Source organism: Cebus imitator, unplaced genomic scaffold (assembly GCF_001604975.1).
Source record: "Cebus imitator isolate Cc_AM_T3 unplaced genomic scaffold, Cebus_imitator-1.0 Scaffold411, whole genome shotgun sequence".
Taxonomy (NCBI): Eukaryota; Metazoa; Chordata; class Mammalia; order Primates; family Cebidae; genus Cebus; species Cebus imitator.
This window is the reverse complement of record NW_016107726.1, coordinates 115241-121010: the sequence shown is the minus strand read 5'-3', so window position 1 is coordinate 121010 and position 5770 is coordinate 115241. Positions and strand designations below refer to the sequence as shown.

At 43.6% G+C, this 5770-nt stretch overlaps 1 protein-coding gene and 1 pseudogene across 1 annotated transcript in view; one reads left to right on the top strand and one right to left on the bottom strand.

Annotated features, from left to right (window-relative positions):
- Nucleotides 1-5770, top strand: part of LOC108289694 (tyrosine-protein phosphatase non-receptor type 14-like) — a gene marked incomplete at its 3' end in the record, with an annotated part of 135155 nt that overhangs the window by 18560 nt on the left and 110825 nt on the right. The gene's annotated exons all lie outside the window — the stretch shown is intronic.
- LOC108289690 overlaps nucleotides 248-5770 on the bottom strand; it is an 8424-nt pseudogene continuing 2901 nt past the window's right edge.

Here is a 5770-nt window from a genome sequence, read left to right as displayed (position 1 = left end):
GTTGACCAGGATGGTCTCGATCTCTTGACCTCGTGATCCACCCGCCTCGGCCTCCCAAAGTGCTGGGATTACAGGCTTGAGCCACCGCGCCCGGCCAAAAAATATTTTAAAAATACTCATTTTTATGCTCTTTGTTTCTTGTTTCCTTGGCTACATATTTTTCTCAGTATACTACTTTTTTTTTTTTTTAACCTCTGAACTTTTTACTGGCCTCCTGCTTCCCAAAGGGTCCCCTGCTTCTGCTGGCTTAATGTCTCAGAACTCTGGTGTCGTTGGTCTCAGACACCACTTTGCCATCCACTGTACAGCGGGTGGTGGTCTTTTGAATGGTTTGCATGGAGTTGCTGCTGTCCATCACCAAGATTGAAGATTGAAGTCTTCGCCATCTTCCAGCAGGCGGCGATAGGTGGAGATCTCAGCCTCCAGCTTGACCTTGTTGTTCAGCAAACCTTGCACTCCTGGGCCTGGCACTGCCCCTCTACCTGGGTCTGTGCCAGCTCTGACTCCAGGTACAGTAGGATCCTGTTGACCTGCTCCCTCTGCAGGGCGTAGCGGGCTTCCACCTCCCTCAGGCTGCTCTCCAGGCCGGCCTTCAGATTTCTCATCGAGTCCAGGCCTATCTCCAAGGACTGAACTGTATGTCTCAGCTCTGTCAATGTCACCTCAGCAGCTCTGACCAGACTGTGTGGTGACCACTGTGGTGCTGTCCATGATCTGCTGAGACCAGTACTTGTCCAGCTCCTCTCGGTTCTTCCGAGCCAGCTTGCCGTATTAGGCCTGGATGTCTGCTGTGATCTTGGTGAGATCTTGAGATCTGGGGTCATGGTCAACTCAGAGCTGGCAGTCTGGGCTTGGAGGCCTTTTACTTCCTCTTCATGGTTCTTCTTCATGAAGAGCAGCTCCTCCTTGAGAGCCTCGATAGTTGTCTCCAGCTGCAGCTGAGTGACAATGGTGTCATCACTGACCTTGCGGAGCTCGTGGATGTCGCTCTCCGCAGACTGGTGCTTGGCCAGCTCTGTCTCATACTTGACTCAAAAGTCATCAGCAGCAAGACGGGCGTTGTCAATCTGCTGAACGAAGCGAGCATTGTCCACAGTATTTGTGAAGATCTGAGCCCTCAGGTCCTCGATAGTTTTGAAGTAAGGGCCCCAGTCACTGACTTGGGGTCCCTTCTTCTCCAAGTTCTCCTAGATTTTGCTCTCCAGCCTCCAGTTCTCAGTCTCCAGGCTCCTCACTCTGTCCAAGTAGGAGGCCAGGCAGTCGTTGAGGCTTTGCACGGTCTCCTTCTCATTCTGGATGCCTCCCATTCCTGCCAGACCCCTGGCCATCCCCGTAGCCAGGCCTCCGGACCCCAAGCCATCCCAGAAGCTGGTGGAGCAGGACATGGAGATCCAGGAACCAGAGCCCCCGGCACCTGCATATACTCTGGCTGCACTGCTGACCGTAGCTGGGCATCTGGATGGAGCCCAGGGACTCATAATTGGTGGAGAAAGTGGAGCAAGTGGTGAAGCTCATGCTGTCCGGGGAGGAGAGCGAAAGGACAGGACTCAGACTTTGCCGATGAACTCAGGATACTACTACCTAAATACACTGGGCGCAGTGGCACATGCCTGTAATCCCAGCACTTTGGAAGACTGAGGTGGGCGAATCACAAGGTCAGGAGATCGAGACAAATGGTGAAACATTTGTCCTAGCCAAAATGGTGAAACCCTGTCTCTTCTAAAAATATAAAAATTAGCTGGGCGCAGTGGCAGATGCCTGTAATCCCTGCTACTTGGGAGCCTGAGGCAGGAGAATCACTTGAACTAGGGAGTTGGAGGTTGCAGTGAGCAGAGATTATACCATTGCACTCCAGCCTGGCAACAGAGGGAGAGACTATCTAAAAAAAAAATTAAATAAATACTACTACCTAAATACCTATTTATTCTGACATTAAGACAGTGAAAAGGTAAAAACAAAACATACTTGTTATGAGGTTTTATAACTTTTATCTCAATCAAATCACCATAATTATTACTACAGAACCGAACAAGTGGTCAAACCTGCTCAGATTGCTGAGTTTTATTTCATATTTTAAAGTCTCAGGAGGGGATTTATTTATTGCGCTGTTGCCTAATATTGGATGGCTTTAATTCCATGTTTTCAGAATTGCCTATTGCCATATGGTTTACATGCAAAATACCACCTGAAACATGAGAACCAGTCTTCCCTATAGCTTCCCCCCCCGCAAACTGTAAATGAAAACTTTTTATTACTGACTGTATCCTCTCGTTTGGCTTACCTTACAAGTGTCATGTTGCCTGCTGTTACACTTGTCTTTAGCTTCTGCTTAGAAATAGTGGTGTCTAGACAGACCCATAAATATCCTGGATTATATTTCCTCATTTAAGGCTCTGAGACTTCACAGCAGGGGCAAGAAGACTTCCAGGGTAGATACAAGGAATCTTCAGCCCTCTCAATTCAGAGTCCATGGGCAGAACAGGCAATGAGAGAGAGAAAGAGAGAGAGAGAGAGAGAAAGAAAGAAAGTATATGTGTGTGTGTGTGTGTGTGTGTGTGTGTGTGTGTGTTAGGCTAGGATGTAGAGATGGCGTTTGGAAATGATAGTTGAATCTTGAAACTACTATTGGAGTGCAAATGGCTTCTGTCTCATTTAGCAGAGAAATGTCAAACATCCTCAGAATGGAAGAATCCATTCTCTTTATTATGGGACACAGCCTGGTAAAACTTGTAAGAAATATTACAGTTCTGTGGGAATCAAGAGCAAGTGTGGGAGAAGCAAGTTGATGTGTGAAGCAGACATCAGTGTGTGAACCAGAGTTTATTTGAACAGTCGTAGTTGCTGGCGGCAGAATGTTAAAAATGTGAGTATTAAGAGAATTAATGATGTGACTATTAAGACTCGGATTAGTGTTGAAGAAATATGAACTTGAATAGATTTGCTGTGAAAGTCTTTGGATTTTTTTTGTTCCTGAAATGGATTTTTATTTCAGTTTCAGTTCATTTTAAATGAGTCTCCCTGGAATTCATTGCAGATTTCTTTTGAAAGATGAAGACCTGTTGGTTTATGAAGTTTTGATTTTTTTAAGAGGTAAATATTTGGGGAAAAGTTGGTACTGAGGTTCAGAGTAAATGGGAATGAGGATGTTTTATATTAATATAAGTTAAGCAATTACAGAATAAAAGCTTTTAAAAATTAGTGCAGTAAAACAGGATGCTTGTTTGTATTGAATTGTTACATATCTTGGCTGAATTTATAAAAAGGTTGCTACTGAACTCTTCTTAAAGGTTGTTGTACTTGTTGTAAATATTTTCTTTTTTTTATTTTTTCTTTTTATTTTTTAATTTTAATTTTTTTTTTATTTAAAAAGTTTATTTTTCTTGACGTCACCACATCGATCGGAAAATGTAAATATTTTCATAAGCTGCTAATAGTTATGACAACAAAAGGAGTGCTTATCCTTGGAAAATATTCTGCTTCACTGAGTTATTTATTTTGGGAGCATTGAGGCTGAGGGTGTGAAATGTATTATAGGGCCAGGCACCATGGTGCACACCTGTGATCCCAGTACTTTGGGAGGTCAAGGTGGATGGATTGCTTGAGCCCAGGAATTTGAGACCAGCCTGGGCAACATGGCGAAACCCCATATTTACAAAAGATACAAAAAGTAGCCAGGCATGGTGGTGCACCCCTGTAGTCCCAGCTACTCTGGAGACTGAGGTGAGAGGATCGCATGAGCCCTGGAGACAGAGGCTGCTGTGAGCTGAGATCCCACCACCAACACACATCAGCTTGGGTGACCAAAAGAGACCCTGTCTCAAAAAAAAAAAAAAAAAGAAAAAAGTATTACAGATTAACAGAGCTTTTTGGTTAGGGGTTGATTACTTATGGGACCCTGTACTGTGTTGCCCCAAAAGAGTTAGTGTTACCATGTTGACTCCCTAATACTTTCTCCTTCTCTTGCTTTTTTCTTCTGTTTCTTTTTCTTCCCCCCTAGCCTGAATGCTGGCTTACCAGTGAAATCTGCTTATGGCCTAACCTGATGAGTAATTAAAACGATACGTTGCAGTTGCTGACTTAAGAAGGCCTGTGACCGTTTGTTTTAACATACCTGCATCTATGAGGCATCTACAGTCAGCTCTGTTTTTCTTAAGTAGAGGTTTATCCATCACCAACTGTGAACGTTCAATGCAAGGAATAGCTTTTTAAAACATATGGCAAATTTGTGGTTCTTTAGAATCCACTGTTTGTCATATAGTAGTTAGTACTTTTGTTTTGAGACAACGTCTCGCTCTTTCGCCCAGGCTAGAGTGCAGTGGGGCCTCTTCAGCTCACTGCAACCTCCACCTCCCAAATTCAAGTGATTCTCATGCCTCAGCCACCCAAGTAGCTGGGACTACAGGCATGTGCCACCATGCCTGGCTAATTTTTGTATTCTTAGTAGGGACAGGGTTTTGCCATGTTGGCCAGGCTGGTCTTAAACTCATGGTATCAAATGATCTGTCTGCCTCAGCCTCCCAAAGGGCTGGGATTACAGGCATGAGCCACCATGCCCAGCACACGTTTGTTGATGTCCACGAGTTGTTAGAGGTTGTCTATAAGGAAGATGGTAGCCAAAGCTTTGTTAATTTCTCCCATGTTTCTGTAGAAGAAAAACTTGTGCAGCATGCTCTATTTTGCTAGTGTACTCAGTTGTCAAATGGATAGCCAGCTTGTGTGTGACTAATCATCTTTTCTCCTTCAGCCTGCTGCTTTGAAGACCTTGGTCCCTCAAACACACACTTTTGGTCGGGTATCTATGGCACGGATTAGGACCCATCTTCTTGAATTTTTTTGGCAGAGAGACAGGATCTCACTTTGTCACACAGGCTAGAGTATACTGGTGTGACCATATTTCACTGCAGCCTCATACTCCTGGGCTTAAGTGATCCTGCCACCTCAGCTTCCTGTGTAGCTGGGGCTACAGCTGTGCACCACGACACACAGCTAAAATTTTGTATTTTTAATTTTTTTTGGTAGAGATGAGGATCTTGTTAAATTCCTCAGGCTGGTCTTAAACTTCTGGCTTCAAGTAATTTTCCCATCTTGACCTCCCAAAGTGTTAGAACTACAGGTGTGCGCCACCATGTCCAGCCCTATCTTCTTGACTTATATAGGCTGTGTAACCCATCAAGCTGAAGCCCATTTTTTAAAACAACCATACCTTAATTCTTTCTTTCTTTTTTTTTTTTTTTTGAGACAGAGTCTTGCTTTGTCACCTAGACTGGAGTGCAGTGGCGTGATCTCAGCTCACTGCAACCTCCATCTCCCAGATTTAAGTGATTTTCGTGCCTTGGTCTCCTGAGTAGTTGGAATTATAGACATATACCACCACGCCTGGCTAATTTTTGTATTTTTAATAAAGACAGGGTTTCACCATGTTGGCCAAGCTGGTCTCGAACTCCTGACCTCCAGTGATCCACCTGCTTCGACCTCTCAAAGTGCTGACATTAGAGGCATGATCCACCGTGTCTGGCCCCCATACCTCAGTTCTTAAAATATCTCAGGAATATTAAAACCAATTACCCTAACACTCAAGTATACCCACTGTGTTTTTATATATTCTTCTAAACTTTCTACTAATTGCATAACTGTCATCATATCATATATTTAGAATAATACTCAAATAGAACTATATATTGTGAGAATACTTTTTGTTGTGCTTTTCTTCCCATTTATCTTCATAGTCACACTTTTCTCTGTTGCTACATATTCTTTTTTTTTTTTTTTT